The sequence below is a fragment of the Nicotiana tabacum genome, chromosome 14, assembly GCF_000715075.1.
Source record: "Nicotiana tabacum cultivar K326 chromosome 14, ASM71507v2, whole genome shotgun sequence".
In the NCBI taxonomy this organism is placed as follows: Eukaryota; Viridiplantae; Streptophyta; class Magnoliopsida; order Solanales; family Solanaceae; genus Nicotiana; species Nicotiana tabacum.
Window position 1 is genome coordinate 9,111,992 of NC_134093.1, and position 17,574 is coordinate 9,129,565.

The following is a 17,574-nucleotide window of genomic DNA, read 5'->3' on the forward strand; positions in this document are numbered from 1 at the left end:
AGATGTAGTTGTGTTCTAGTCATCGCTACCTCTTGTTCATGGTAGTTCTAGAATTATTAATCTGTTTATATATATTTCAAACAGATGATGTATTTTTATTTCACACCAGCTTTGTAAATTCTAATCTTAGAAGCTCATGATTTGTACTACCAGTTCTTGGAAAATGTATAGGATTCGGATAACTTCTTTTACTTAATTATCTTATTAATTATTATTGGAATTGGTTAGTTTCTAATTGGCTTACCTAGTGGGTTGGGTTAGGTGCCATCACGACTAGTCGGATTTTGGGTCGTGACATTGACTTTGTTCAACTACCGGTAATCTATGCACATCCTCATCGATCCATCTTTCTTCTTCACAAACAACACAGGCGCACCCCAGGGCGAGACACTATATCTAATGAAGCCCTTATCAAGCAAATTTTGTAACTGCTACTTCAATTCTATCAACTCTGGCGGGGCCATACGGTATGGTGAAGTAGAAATGGGCTGAGTGCCCAGAGCCAAATCAATAATGAAGTCAATATCTCTGTCGGGTGGCATCCCTAGCAGGTCTGCAAGAAACACCTCTAGAAACTCACGAACAACTGGTACTGAATCCATGGAAGGAACCCCCACACTAGAATTGCGGACATAAGCCAAATAAGCTAGACACCCCTTCTCGACTATATGCCGAGCCTGTTCATAAGAGATAACCCTGCTGATAGAATGACCAAGAGTCCCTCTCTACTCTAATCGAGGCAACCCCGGAAAGACTAAGGTCACCGTCTTAGCGTGACAATCCAATATAGCATGATAAGGTGACAGTCAATCCATACCTAAGATAACATCAAAATCTACCATATCGAGAAGTAAGAGATCTACGCTAGTCTCAAGATTCCCAATGGTAACCACACACGAACGATAGACACGATTCACAACAATAGAATCTCCCACAGGTGTGGACACATACAAAGGAGCACTCAAAGAATCAAAAGGCATAACCAGATATGAAGCAAAATAGGATGACACGTAGGAATAAGTAGAGCCCAGACCAAATAGAACTGAAGCATATGTATGGAAAACTGGAACAATACCTGTGATAATAACGTCAGATGACTCAGCATCATGCTGGCTAGGAAAGCATAACATCGGGGCTAGGCCCCACCACTCTGAATTACATCTCTAGGACGGGCCCTATCTGGATTTCCTCCACCTCAAGCAGCCTGACCTCCACCTCTAGCTGTGTGACCCCTACCTCTAACTGGCTTAGCGAGCGGTGAAGCGCCCGATGTCGGGACCATGGCACGAGAACCCTGATGCTGTGAGCTACTCGGTACCCGAGGGAAAAATCTAGCAATGTGCTTCTGATCACCACAAGTATAATATGACCTCGGTTGCTGAGACTGCTGACCCTAAAACTGACCCTGTCGACCTGAGTAACCACCCTGAAAACTCTGGAGCGGAGGTGCACTACTATGAGCTGGTAGTGCACCGTAGGCTAGCTGGTTGGAATGAGACATATAAGGGCCGCAACCACCAGAGGCACTGTGGGATGCCTGGAGCGCTGAATGAAACGACCTGGGAGGATAGCCTCTACAAAAATTACTCGCCTCTAGATGAGGCACCACTGAACCCACCAGAATGACGAGACCTCTTATCAGACCCCCTGCCCTCTCTCCTGTGCAAGAACCATCTCGATCCACCTGGTGACATTAGCAACCGTCTGAAAAGAAATCTCAACCCCAGTCTCTTTGGCCATCTGCATCTTGATAAGGTGAGCGAATCCCTCAATAAACCTCCTCACACCCTCTCTCTCAGTAGGAAGAAGAAGAAGAGCATGACGGGCTAGGTCCACAAAATGGGTCTCGTACTGAGTGACTAACATACTGCCCTACTGGAGACGCTCAAACTGCCTGCGGTAATCCTCTCTCAGTGTGATAAGAAGGAACTTCTCAAGAAATAGCTGAGAGAACTGGTCCCAAGTAAGAGTAGGCGATCCAGTTGGTCTGGTCGATAGAAAATCCTTCCACCATCTCTTGGCAGAACCCGTCATCTGAAACACAGTAAAATCGACCCCATTAGTCTCAACTATACCCATGTTCCGTAGCACCTCATGGCAGTGGTCAAGATAATTTTGTGGGTCCTCAGAAGGTGCACCACTGAAGTGAAGTGGGAAGATCTTTGTGAACTTGTCTAATCTCACTAAACCCTCAGAAGACATGGCGAGTCTATCACCGGCCTGTGTCGCAAAAATCGATTGAACTACCCCAATTGGCGGGACCGTTGGAGTTTGATACTGGGGAACCATCTGCTCAAGAGTATGAGTAGCGGGAGTCTGTGCTCCTCCCCAGCCTGAGAGACGACTGGTGCCATAGGAAATGTACCGGCCCGGACCACACTCTCCATAAGTCCCACCTAACGGACTAGAGCGTCCTGAAGCACTAGGGTGGCGATGAACCCCTCCTGGACCTGAGATGGTCCAACATGTATAGTCTGAGTTGGAACCTCCTCATCGAAATCCACCTAAAGCTCCACTGCTGGTGCTACTGCTCCAGCTCTAGGCTGAGTTTTGTCTCTACCTTGGCCTGTGGAGCGACCTCGACCTCGATCTCTGCCGCTCATAGGAGCTGCCACTAGGGGCTCTGGCTGCTGTCCAGCTGAAGATGCAGTACATGTTCTCGCCATCTGCGAGAGAACAAGCGTAGAAGAGTTCAATTATCAATGAGAGAATAAAATCACATGACAGAGAGGAATAAAAGTGAAATTTATTCCTAAATATCATAGACTCTAGAAGATAAGTACAGACATCTCCGTACCGATCCTCCAGACTCTACTAAGCATGCTCGTGACTTGTGAGACCTAGTCAACCTAACACTCTGATACCAATTTGTCACGACCCGAAATTCCCACCTCCGGGACCGTGATGGTGCCTAACATTTCACTTGCTAGTTAAGCTAACGTTAGATGATCTTTAAGCTAATTTTAATCAATTCAAATAAGTAAAACCAACTAAGTTGAAATGAAACCAATACGGAATGCGAAATGACGTAAAACCAATAATATCTGGAGTCATAAGTACACGAGCTTCTAGAGTTTCTACAAACAGGGTTTGAAATAAGTACAACTATCTCAAATGAAAAGAACAGTAAATAAGGGGGAAGTGGAAGGGGACTTCAAGGTTTGCGGATGCCAGTAGATCTACCTCGAGTCTCCAAATGCTAATTCGAGCTGAAACGCCTCACGGACAGCTAGGACCAGTACCAAAATCTGCCCAAGAAGTGCAGAGTGTAGTATGAGTACAATATACCCAATGTACTTCGTAAGTGTCGAGCCTAACATCGACGAGATAGTGACGATGCTATGACAGGACACCCTCGTAAATAAACTTGTACAGATAGCAATATACGTATAACATAACAATAAATAAAAGCTAAACATATACTATTGGGAAGGTACATGCGAAAGGGGTACACAATACGATAAATAAAGCAAGAGATAACAAGAAACAGTCAATAAGCCTTTAACCAACAAAACGAATAAACATAATAAACAAAACTGCACGGCATCACCCTTCGTGCTTTTACTCTTAACCTCACTATGAAACAGTAATAATGGCACGACATCATCGATCGTTCTTTTGCTATCACTTTCATCATAAATTAATAAATACGGCACAACATCACCCTTCGTGCATTAACTCTTTAATATGGCATAACATCACCCTTTGTGCATTAACTCTCAAATATGGCACAACATTACCCTTCATGATTTTACTCTCACTTTCATCATAAATCAATAGATACGACACGACATCACCCTTCGTGCAATAACTCTCTCCATTACCATATAACAATAGGGAGATGAAATAAACAAGAACAAACTTTACGTCAACAATGGTTCCATAAAACCAATCTCAACTTCAGAAACAACACTCAATTATCATAGACAGTCCATAAATGCGGAAAGAACGATCAATTTAGTAATTAAACTAGTCTAAGCATGGATATCATGATCAAAGAAAGCAATAAATTACAAGAAACAAGTCCCACCCGCATGCTTTAATCCAATAACAACGCATAAGTACTCGTCACCTTACATATACGTTGTACCCAATATCTAAACATGTAGCAAATAGGCAAACAAATCCTAATCCCCCAAGTCAAGGATTACCACGATACTTACCTCGCTCCAAAGATCAACTCAAAGCTCAACCATGGATTTTTCTTTCAAACAAGCCTCCGAACCAACAAAATCTAGCAAATTATCCACCAAACGATTCAAAGTAAGCCTTAGAAACTATCCACGAATCAAAAAGGTTCAATTTAGGTCATTATTGAAAAAGTCAACTCCCGAGCCCGCTTGGTCCAAACCTGAAATTCAGACCAAAACCTGATTACCCATTCACCCTCGAGCCCGGTTATGTAATTTGTTTTGAAATTCGACCTCAATTTGAGGTCTAAATTCTAATTTTACAAAAATCTCTAATTTTACTCAAACCCTCAATTTCTCCCGTAAAAATCTAGATTTTAGGTTGAAATTTTATGAAATATAATGAAAGATTGAAATAAAATAGGTTAGAATCACTTACCAATAAATTGGGGAAGAAAGGCTCTTGGGAAAATCGCCTCTAGGGTTCTCTAAGTTTGAAAATTTGAAAGAATGAGAAAATTTCCGTCTAACTCAGCTTTTAACGAGTTGCAGATGTCGCAATTGCGACCTGGGGTTCACAATTGTGAACCCCCGAAATGCGAAAAAGCCCTCGCAATTGTGAAGTCTTCACACCTCTGCTATCATCACATTTGCAAAGAAATGTTCACAAATGCGAACTCTGGTCCCCCGCAAATACGACCTTTTAATCGCAATTGTGATCCCTTGCTGAGCCAACCATCTTCACAATTGCGCAGATTTTCTGCACCAGAAATGAAGCACACCAACATTTTTTCTAAGTCCAACTCACTCTGTAGCTTATCCGAAACTCACCCGAGCCCTCGGGGCTCCAAACCAAACATGCACACAAATCCAAAAATATCATACGAACTTGCTCGCGCGATCAAATCGCCAAAATAACCCCTAGAACTATGAATCGGACACCAAATTAAATAAAAATTTCAAGAAAACTTTAGAATTGCTATTTAACATGTGGACGTCGAATCACGTCAAACTAACTCCGTTTTTACCAAATTCAACAGACAAGTCATAAATATAGTAATAGACCTATACTGAGTTTCAGAACCAAAATACAAATCCGGTATCAACATAGTCAAACATTGGTCAAACCGTTAGATTCATTAAGCCTTTAAACTTTTAAATTTCGACAAAAAGCGATAACTCGATCTAGGGACCTACGAATTCGATTTCGGGCATACAACCAAGTCCCAAATTATGATACAGAGTCACCGGGACCGTCAAAATACGGATCTGGGTGTGTTTGCTCAAAACGTTGACCAAAATCAACTCAAATAGATTTTTAAGGTAAAATTTCATATTTTATCAATTTTTAACATAAAAGCCTTCCGGATAAATACCCAAACTACGCACACAAATCGAGAAAGGTTTAAAGAAGCTATCAGAGGCTTAGAAACACATATTTATGATTTAAAACTTTAGATGACCTATCAGGTCATCAACCCTCCAAAAAATAAAAATAAAAATAAAAATTGGAGTCCCGATTAATCCGGATTCAGTCCGCGTAAAGTATATTTAAAGGGAAAACGCTTTTTCATTACTAAAACTCGAAAGTGCGACTTGTGATTGAGTATGTGGATCCTATCTATCCCACCACAATCCTTTGTCGCAAGTGCATGCATTTTGCACCATTGGAATAATACATAAGATCAACATCATGGTATATCACAGTACCTCATCATTCAAAAGTAAAATAATGACACCCATACAGTAAGATTATAGAAAGTTATTTGTGAAATGAAAGTAGATGACATGCATATATTCAAACTCCTCTAATCTTATTTTTTCTAGATTGGATGAGAAGATGAATTTGGCCACAAAAGAAATAGGGATAGACTTATAATATTATATATTTAAACCAAAACTCTTAAAATGTTTCTAAGATTTTTCTTAGTTTTATTTTTTCTATTATGTTGGCACGTAAATTCATCACAACCGTTATCATATTGATTCAATCTCTATTAATTGTATTATCCAACAATAGTATCAATATAATTTCTAAGAAACATTCGCAGAGAAAGTAATAATTGAAACTATGGGTTCAACTGAACCTAGTAGCTTTGGTAATATATATATATATATATATATATATATATATATATATATATATATATATATATATATATATATATATATATGTCTTAATAAAGAAATGCCTATATCACTTCCAAGACTGAAGAACGCTACTATTTTGTGTGAAAATTGTGAAAATGAATAAGTGCCTCTTAACGTCTATATCTAGGGTAGCTTCCCATTGGACGAAGAAAATACTCGTGAGGCATGGTACCGACTGGTTGCTTTAGACTACTTTTTGGCCGGTTTGCCGATTTTTGTAGCCCAGCTCATTGCGGAGCTCCCTGGTTGAGATTACGGGAATAGAAAAAGAGGCACTTGTATATTTTCACTTGCTCTTCAAGAGGGGGTGATGTGAGCCATCATCGATCTTCTGAATTGTAAGCATATAAGAGTAGGTCATAGCCAAATCAATATAAGGTCTTGTGACGGACTATTTGTTGTCTATTAGTGGTGGAAGCTACGGGGGTTCAGAATCTACCACATCTTCCAATTTGGTATAGGATAAAATTGTAATATTGGACAGAATCGTTCTCATTAATACTCTAATTATGTTAGCAAAGTATTAATAGTTTTGGGGCAGCTAATTGTAACAGTTCTCATTGATTATAGGATTGTTTAAGTAGGGTAGTATTTTAGTTGTTTATGGGCAAGAACGAGCATAAATATAACAAAGACCAACTCAAAGTAAATTCTAATTGGTTTTGTACAATAATGACTCACTGCCAGCATAATTCTAATTCTTTTTGAACTGCAACGGATAAATATAATAAAAACTACTCCAAAATAACTTTGTCATTCGAGGAAAGAATGGTATTACTATCAAAAAGACGAATCAGGCTCTACACTCCTTGGCAGTGTAACTTGATTATTGAGAGGCTCGACAATTATCTCTTTGATCAAGGTTATTAATTTTTTGAATTTTCTTTTACTATGTTGTCTTGAGATTGTGGCGTTTGTTTTTGATGGGTACCCAAGATTGAAACTCTGATCCAACGAGTTTGCCAAATGAAATATTAAACGTATTGGCCACCACAGAATATACAAAGATGATCATGGCAACTATAGCTGGTTGAATGATGTCCGGAGCCATCAAATTGGTTTTATCGCAATTTGCATCTCATAAAGTTTAAGCTTTGACGATATTATAACTACGACATTTCATAAAATAGAGACTAAGGTCATGCAACCAAGAGCGGACCCACGTGGAGAGGTGAAGGGTCACTGACACCCTATAGACTCGGGAAAAACCATGTATATATTACTGTATATACGTCGAGAACCCCTACAATAATTTAATTGTGCCCCCTAAAGAATAAAATGCCCCTTGGTTGCACCGGTTCTGTGGGCTGTTAGTTCCATTCCCTCACTGCCCGACCCAACACCAACATTATTATTTCACCATTTCTTTCTTTTTTCCTTTTTTAATTGAACGACAATTTAGTACTCCATATTTAGTAATCAACTTGGTTTATTTATTTTTTAATTCAAACATTAATTTAGATTTGTTCTTTGTATCTTCTACACAAAATACTAAAAAACTCTATTGGAGATACATCTTTCTAGATTTTGAAAAGTTAATAAAGAGACATAAAAATAATGATTAAAGACAGTAGAAAAAGGGGATAAAATATTTCATTAACTAGTTTCATTAGTCAATAATCTTTATCTCTAACCAATTTTTATTATTATTTTATTTTAAAAAAATAAAGACAACTAAAACCCTTCTCCCTTCAACGTTTACTTTGGCAAAGTAGCAAGTATTCATTGACTTTGGGATTTCGATTGAGACTTTTTGGGCTGCTTACACACTTTTATTAGTTATGATTTTGTTTAAGTTTTTTATGTTTTTGAACATTTTTTCGGCCACGAACTCGTAATTACTAAGTTTTCAAAGAGTTGCACGCCAAACTTTATTGCAACTAATGTTATTTTCATATTTACGTTAAAGATAATGGTGCCCCGCGGCGTCCAAATCCTGGGTCCGCCTCTGCATGCAACATCCAATCTTTGTTTCTAAAGAGACTAATCAACTTTATTTTTCTTACCAAGAAAAATGATCTTTAGCATATATGCATTAATATATTTTGTTTTTCTCATCCTACAAATATTTTAACGCAAAGTCGCAAACAAACATTCAATCAACATTTTCATGAAGTTATATAAGATTATAAGTATCAACGTTGTGAAACGTGATACATACTCGAATAGAAGGCACATATCTGATTTTATAATATAAATATAAATACTGAGCAATAAGAAGATTTTTTTTTTTGCTTTAGCATTAGGTGCAGGGAACTCAATTATCTTTCAAAAAGTGGAGGAGATATTCATCTCCATTATATATATATCTTCACCTAAAGCGTTGGTGTTGTTTTGTTTTCCCATCACCTTCAATAAATATTTACAGGATGGAATCTTGCGCTTGTTAACTATAATTTGTTTAAACAAGGTAAAAGTTTGTGATAACAATAAGGATCTTTATAAGATTTGAGGACAAGGGCAATACCGTAGGACTTTTTTTCTCTTTCTCTAGACTGTCAATTGAATAAAAATAAGAATATAATCATACCAACATATTGTTATCAAATTATGGATAGATTTTAATTTAAAGAATCAGCTTGAAGTAGATTAGTTGGTGTGGCATAGACTGATATTATTAACTTGAAAGCCCAGACACGGACAAAGTCATAGATTGAGGGCATGGATAGTAAACAAAGTTGGCATAATGTCAAAAAATCATTACCAAATAATCTCTGTAACTTAACACTGTTAGTTTTGATTGAGAGTCTGCTCGTTTATTGCGGAATACCTTCATATTTCATGGGGTTATTTTTATCCCCATTATTAGCATCCTTTGTGTTTACCCGAAAAACGGATAGAGTTGAATTTATAAGTAATTCTAAGGACACGTGGTATAGTTTGGAACAAATCGGAGAAGTAAGTAGAAATATACATCAAATATTGATTGTAAAAAAGGAATGAAATACAAACCAAATTGAGTAGAGAATGATTTATAAACAAGCAAGATGAATCAATGTCCAAAGCCCACAAAAGGATAATCTCTATTGTATCTTTATGTGAATATCAATAATATTTTACATATGTGAGTGTATAGATGTCTTAATGTTCTCTTTTACATAAATGATAGCCACTCTTTTATAGTGGAGGAATCCTACTTTGGATATAATAAAAATACATATGGGGATCCCATGATATATTAGTTAATTAATTTTTTCTTAATTCCCGCCGAGATTCTCTCCCTAAGTGCGGCTACAACGACTCCTTGTCTCATAGCTCAATCTTGGTTGGTCTTGGTACTAAGCGAGCTCTGGATCTCGAGCTCGATATCAAATCGAGCTCGATATTGACTCGGGCTCGGTATTGATCGGTCTCTGGATCTTGGGCTAGATAACACTACTTCACATTATAGCTCGATATTGGCTTGAGCTCTATACTGACTTCGAGCTCGATATTGCTTGATCCCTGAATCTTGATCTCGATAATCTGGCTTCGAATCTCATCTCGATATTATGAAGACGACCCTCGGTCCATCATGTTCCAATCTTGAATAATTACACGAAGGGCAAAACCAGTTTTGACCGTATACAGATAGTCCTCTCGTTTCTCGGGAAGAATGTGGCGAGAAATGACATGATTTTCCAATGATACGACTATATATACACTGACGTTTGCATCGAGCCCGACCATGACGTATGTGATAAATGTCCCGTCGATTCAGTTATGAAGGCATTAAATATGTGTCAGACGATGGTCGGCCACTGTTGATATTGAACCGTCATCGCCAACTCTATAAATAGCTCCTCTATTCACCATTTTTTACTTTCAGATCTCCAATCTCAAAATCTTCTAAGTTTGTTTTTGCATCTTCTGAGTTCTTCATCTGCGACTATGTGATTTTCACTGCAAAATTCTTCTCAAAACACCAAATACTTTCGATCTTTGCACACAGAAATTTAGATGGCCAAAACGTCAAAAACTGTTACTTAAAAAGAGAACGCCTCTTCATCGCAGCCTGCCGGCGACAAAACACCGGTGGAGCCACGACCCGAGGAGTGTATTCCCCGGGGGGGGGGGGGTGTTCTCACTTCTGAATTTAAGACCGATAAAGCCTCGCCGGTTCCCGGTTGATGCGAGCTAGTATCAAGGTATATATGCTCAATAACTGAGGGATACCTTAAGCAGGCAAGGAAAGATTGCGATTGGGAGAACAAAAAAGTGGTGATCCCGACTCCCGAAGAAGATATTACCACCTATGTGGAAGGTTTTTTAAGTGTTTACACTTACCCTTTCACGTTGGGCCCCCTCAATCCCGTTGTTGTTGACTTTTGCCGCTAGTATCAAATAACCCTAGGCCAAATTCATCCTTCTTTTTGGCGAATTAATATTCTGCTCCAATTCTTCGTGAGCAAAATTGAGGGAATGCATTTACCCTCGACCACCTCATCAGGTTGTATAGCCCCAGCCTCTATCGAGGTGGATTAATAAAACTCCAACGCTGAGCTACCAAAGTATTGTTCTCAAGCATAGACGAGGATAAGGACCGAGGTTGGATGAGCCGATTCGTTCGAGTGAGGACTTCTGATCTAATCCCGGTCGAGAAGATGCCATTTCCTGAGATATGGAATATGAAGCGTAAGTATAATCCCTTTGTTAGATCCTCTGTTTTGTTGTGTTCCTTTGTTTCTTTCTCATTGATATCCTTTTTCTATGATGTAGCGATTGCTTGGATGTCCGGTGCAATTCCTAACCTCAAGGGCTAGGTTCGGGACCTGGCCTCGACTTCTACGTATGGCGAGCGCTCGTGGTGCGATTAATCAAAGGGAAGTTGGGAGGCTAAAACACATGGTAAGCCTCTTTCCCATGTCTTTGTTGATTTTGTTAAAAGAGTCTCTTACTTATTTTCTTTTCGTACAGGCCTTGGCAAAGATGCTGTAATGAGGCCCCTATCTGGTGGGGAGGAAACTTCGATCCCGACACCGAAACCAGGGAAGGATAAAAAGAGAAAATATATCTCAACCTCCGAGGATCCAGAACCTAAGAAGAAGACGGCTCATAAGCCGAGGAAGAACGTGATCCTCTTGACCGAAGATTTTGTTCGGCGTCTAAGGGATGAAGACGAAGGAGAGGAAGAAGATGACTCCGGACCAGTGGCCCGAGTGAAAAAGAGCACCGAGGCCCCAAAAGCCATTGAATCGGTGAAGTCTGCAGAGATTCCGTCTCGAGATGAGGGGGTCTCGGAAAGAAACTTGGGCGAAGTCCCCGAATCATCCAGGATTGAATATATGCCTCCCACCATAATGAGCCAACGGTGGGTACGGCTGTCGGGTCTGGTCTCGAGGTCCCTCGAGATTGAAAGAATGCCTCGATTGATCCTCTCGGGGCAACAGAAATTGGAGGCTCCCCGATGCTCCCCTCATTTTCTGAGTGGATGATTCAAGAGGCTCGGGCCTTGAAGACCCTTTCTATCGAAGGAGTCTATGGAAGGGAGGATCATTTCCATGATTACTTTACCAGGGTCGAAGATGCTACCAGCCTGAGTGACTTGGAGGTCTCCAGGAAGGACTCGGGCGAGGCATCGAGCCATTTCAACGAAGCATAGAAATATCTGAATCGCGTAGGCCTCAGCGCTTCATCGGGAGGCATTTTGTCGGTCTTGAGCTGAGCTGAGTCGATATGAGGCCGACCTTCGAGGGCTCTCATAGGAGAGAAATACCCTTAAACTTCTCTGCGGGCAAAGAGAAGAGCAAATCAAGGACCCTTGAGCCAAGTTGGCCAAGGCTCACCAAGATGAGTATGACCTGATCGAGCAGGTAATGAAATTCTTAAAAGCTCATAGGTTCAATTCGTGATTGGTGGCTAACATTTTAATCTCACAGCTACAACATAAGATCGAGGTAATCGGGCAGCTCCGCGAGGAGGTCGATATAATGAAGGCGGAGACCTTGGGTTGGAAAGAAGGTCTGGACCACTTTGCTGCAGAAAAAGAAACTACTTTATCCCAATTGCCATCGGCCAAAGTCAGGTTCGAGACATGAAAGAGAAGAGCTCGGCTCAGGAAAAGAAAATAGGGGATCTCGAAGCTCGATTGACTTCCGAACTAGCAAAGGCCAAATAGGAGGCCGAAAAGGCTAAAGCCGAGGCAGATGCGATCGTGGTTGTTTACCAAGCTGATGCTGAAGCCGCTCAAGTTAAAGCGATAAAGGCAGCCGAGACCGCTCAAACTCGAGCATATTGGGTTTCTGAACTTGCCAAATGCTAATCTCGGAGGGAAACCCTCGATGAGATCCATGCTCGAGGTTTCGATCTTACTGAAGAGATAATAAAAGCTAAAGAGCTTGAATTTGATGCTGAAGCTCTAGCTTCCGATGATGATGATGATGATGGAATACAAATTAGACAGGGGAATGTAAATAACTTTGATGGAGACTCTGTGAGTTGCGGACTCGTAATATGGGATGCAGCTCATCTAAGTCCCCACAATAGTAGTGCCTCTACGGTCGCAAGACCACTAAAAACATATGGACCTGCACAAAATGTGCAGCAAGGGTAGCATGAGTACGTAAAATCACATATACCCAGTAAGTATCTAGTCTAACCTCAAAGAACTAGTGACGAAGGGTCGACTTCGACACTTACTATAGGATAACAATAAAATACTGAAATTATAATTTAAGCATGGATTATGTAAATACAGCTGATAACACAATAACAAGAAATAAATAAACCATTCTTTCACTGATAATAAATCCCAAGTTAATGTCACGACCCGAAATTTCCCACCGACGGGACCGTGATGGCGCCTAACATTTCACTTGCTAGGCAAGCCAACATTAGAGAATCATTAAAGCAATTCCTTATTCCCATTAAGTAATTAATAATAATTATCTAAGATGAAATATAATAAGTGCGAAATATCATAAAACTGTATTAATTACTACTACCCGGATCTGGAGTCACAATTCACGAGCATTCTAGAATTTACTACAAGTAATAGTCTGAAAGAAATATAACTGTCAGACTGAAAGAAACAGTAGAACATAAAAGATAGATGGGAACTTCAAGGTCTGTGAATGCCGACAGATCTACCTTGAGTCTCCGGACAGTGGACCAATAGCAAAATCTCGATCAACCCGAGCCGGTATCAAAATCTGCACAGAAATTGCAGAGTGCAGTATCAGTACAACCGACCCCATGTACTAGTAAGTGTCGAGCCTAACCTCGAGGAAGTAGTGACGAGGCTAAGGCAAGGCACCTACAAATCAACCTTTACAATTTAACAGTGTATATACAAATAACAGAAATGAAGAACTAAACAGGAAATGTCGGGAGGGGAACATACTGAGGGGAATTAAAGATAAAGAACTACAACAGAAAGATCACCGGAGCAGTCAATATACCACGAATCAACAAGAATAGTGAATACAATAAGGAAAAATGCACGGCATCACCCTTCATGCTTTTACTCTCAATCTCACCATAAAATTAATAGAAACGGCACGGCATCACCCTTCGTGCATTAACTCTCATATCATGGCACGGCATCACCCTTCGTCCATTAACACTCACACTATGGCACGGCATTACCCTTCGTGCATTAACACTCACAATATGGCACGACATCACCCTTCGTGTATTAACACTCACAATATGGCACGCCATCACCCTTCGTACATTAACACTCACAATATGGCACGATATCACCCTTCGTGCATTGACACTCTCCCTTACCATAATGCAATGCATAAATAACAACAGGGAGATAGAATAACAAGTACAAACCTTACTTCAACATTTGGTTCCATAATATCATTCTCAACTTTGAAATAAAAACTCAATTATCACCAGAAAATCCGTAAACATGATAAGAACGATAAATTGAACACCACTAGTATAACACGTAGCAATTAGTCATAGGAATAAGACAATATAAAAAAACAGAGAAATATGGAAAAATAGGTAAATTGGGGGTGCATAAGTACTCGTCACCTCACATATACGCCGCTCACATGAATTTCACTTAGCAAGTCAGGGTTAGACACAACACTTACCTCGCTCCGAAGGCCACTTAATTCTCAATCACAGCTTTTCCTTTAGAATTTACATCCAAAGCACTCGTATGTATTCAAAAATGACTCAATGATATCATATATTGCTAAAGGAATCAATTATATTACATAAATTAAACTTCCCAAATTTTCCTCCAAAAAGTCGAAAAATCGACCCAGGCCCGCTTGTTCAAAACCAGAGGTTCAAACCAAAATTCATTTACCCATTCATCCCCGAGCCTGAATATATAATTGGTTTTGGAATCTGACCTCAAATTTAGGTCTAAATCCCCAAATTCCCGAAATCCCTAGTTTCTACCCTAACCCCAAATTCTACCATGAAAACTCTAGATTTTAGATTGGAAATTCAAGAAATGTAATGGATAATTGAAAGAAAATAGTTTAGAATCCCTTACCAACACTTTGGGGAAGAAATTATTCTTGAAAACTCACCTCACACCGTTTGATTTTTGAGAAAAATGAATTTTTGGCTAAATCCCGTGTTTGGATTCTGTTAATTGCTGCGCGACAGTGTTCATCGCGTTCGCGAGAGCACTGTCGCGTTCGCGAGATAGTGCTTGCATTCACATAGGCTACCCTTCCCTGGTCTTCGCGTTCGCAAGACAGTGTTCGCGTTCGGGATAAAGAAAAGGCTGACTCCCCCTACCCAGTGCCTAACACTACGTGTACGCGATGGGCTTGTCGCCTTCGCGAAGGGTAAAATGTGATGACCCAAAAGGTCACCTTATGTTTTAGAACTCGAATTTGCGCTCTTAAGCCTTAAAATCTCATTTTTACCCTTCTCGATTTGTGTGCACAGTCTGGGCAGGTTTTCAAAAAGTCTTTATGTTGAAAATTGATGAAAATAAGAATTTATGCCTTAAAAGTTGATTTTAGTTGACTTCAATCAATATTTTTGGTAAACATGCCCTGATCCATTTTTTGACGGTCCCGGTGGGTCCGTATTGACTTATGGGACCTGGGAGTATGCCCGGAATCGAATTCGGAGGTCCCTAGCTCAAGTTATGAATATTTGATAAAAATTAAAAGTCTGGAAATTATTTGTTTTTAAGAATTGATTAATGTTTGGCATTATTAGTACCGGGTCCGTATTTTGGTTCCGGAGCGAGGTACAGGTTTATTATGATATTTAAGACTTGTCTGTGAAATTTGGTGAGAAACGGAGTTGATTTGACGTGATTCGGACCTTCGGTTGAGAAAATAGTAACTTTAAAGTGTTCTTGAGAATTTTATTTGATTTGGTACTACATGTAGAGTTCTAGGTGTTATTTTGGCAATTTGATCATGCAAGCAGGTCCGTATGATATTTTTGGACTTGTGTGCATGTTTGGTTTGGAGCCCTGAGGGCTCAGGTGAGTTTCGGATAGGCCACGGGATGTTTTGGACTTTGGAAATCTGGTTTTTTCTGCAGAGTCTGGGTTCTGGCATGTCCTTCTTCGCGTTTGCGAAGGTCTTCTCACGAACATGAAGAGTAAACTGATGAGGCAGGGATTTCTTCTACGCAAACACAAAGGCTTGGTCGCGAACGCGAAGCGATGGGGGCATTACACTTCGCGAACGCAACAAGCCCATCTCGTACGCGTAATGTTAGGCACTGGGGAGGGGGAGTCAGCCTTTTCTTTATCGCAAAAGCGAAAACTGCCTCGCGAACGCGAAGACCAGGGAAGGGTAGCCTATGTGAACACGAGCACTATCTCACGAACGCGAAGACTTGGCAGCCTATACTCTTCGCGAACGCAACAGTGCTCTCGCGAATGCGATGAACACTGTCGCCCAGCACTTAACAGAATCCAAACACGAGATTTAGCCAAAAATTTATTTTTCTCAAAAACCAAACGTTGTGAGGCGATTTTTCAAGAGTCATTTATTCCCCCAAAGTATTGGTAAGTGTTTCTAAACTATTTTCTTTCAATTACCCATTACATTTTTTGAATTTTCTAACCTAAAATCTAGAGTTTTCATGGTAGAATTAGGAGTTAGGGTAGAAACTAGAGATTTCGGGAATTTGGGGATTTAGACCTCAATTTGAGGTCGGATTCCAAAACCAATTATATATTCGGGCTCGGGGATGAATGGGTAAATTGATTTTGGTTCGAACCTTGGGTTTTGACCAAGCGGGCCTGGGTCGATTTTTTGACTTTTTGGAGGAAAATTTGGGAAGTTTAATTTATGTAATATTATTGATTCCTTTAACAATATCTGATATTATTGAGTCATATTTGAATAGATACGAGTGCTTTGGTGGTAAATTCCAAAGGAAAAGCTGTGATTGAGAATTAAGTGGCCTTCGGAGCGAGGTAAGTGTTGTGTCTAACCCTAACTTGAGGGAATTAGGAACCTTAGATTACTTGCTAAGTGAAATTCATGTGAGCAGCGTATATGTGAGGTGACGAGTACTTATGCGCCGCCAATTTACCTATTTTTTCATATTTCTCTGTTTTTCTTATATTGTCTCATTCCTATGACTAATTGCTACGTGTTATACTAGTGTTGTTCAATTTATCGTTCTTATCATGTTTACGGATTTTCTGGTGATAATTGAGTTTTTATTTCAAAGTTGAGAATGATATTATAGAACCAAATGTTGAAGTAAGGTTTGTACTTGTTATTCTATCTCCCTGTTGTTATTTATGCATTTCATTATGGTAAGGGAGAGTGTTAATGCACGAAGGGTGATATCGTGCCATATTGTGAGTGTTAATACACGAAGGGTGATGACGTGCCATATTGTGAGTGTTAATGCACGAAGGGTAATGTCGTGCCATATTGTGAGTGTTAATGGACGAAGGGTGATGTCGTGCCATGATATGAGAGTTAATGCACGAAGGGTGATGTCGTTCCATGATATGAGAGTTAATGCGCGAAGGGTGATGTCGTGTCGTTTCTATTAATTTTATGGTGAGATTGAGAGTAAAAGCACGAAGGGTTATGCCGTACATTTTTCCTTACTGTATTCACTATTCCTGTTGATTCATGGTATATTGACTGCTCCGGTAATCTTTCTGTTGTAGTTCTTTATCTTGTATTCCCCTCAGTATGTTCCCCTTCCGACATTTCCTGTTTAGTTCTTCATTTCTGTTATTTGTATATACACTATTAAATTGTACAGGTTGATTTGTAGGTGCCTTGACTTAGCCTCGTCACTACTTCGTCAAAGTTAGGCTCGATACTTACCAGTACATGGGGTCGGTTGTACTGATACTGCGGTTGTACTGATACTGCACTTTGCACTTTCTGTGCAGATT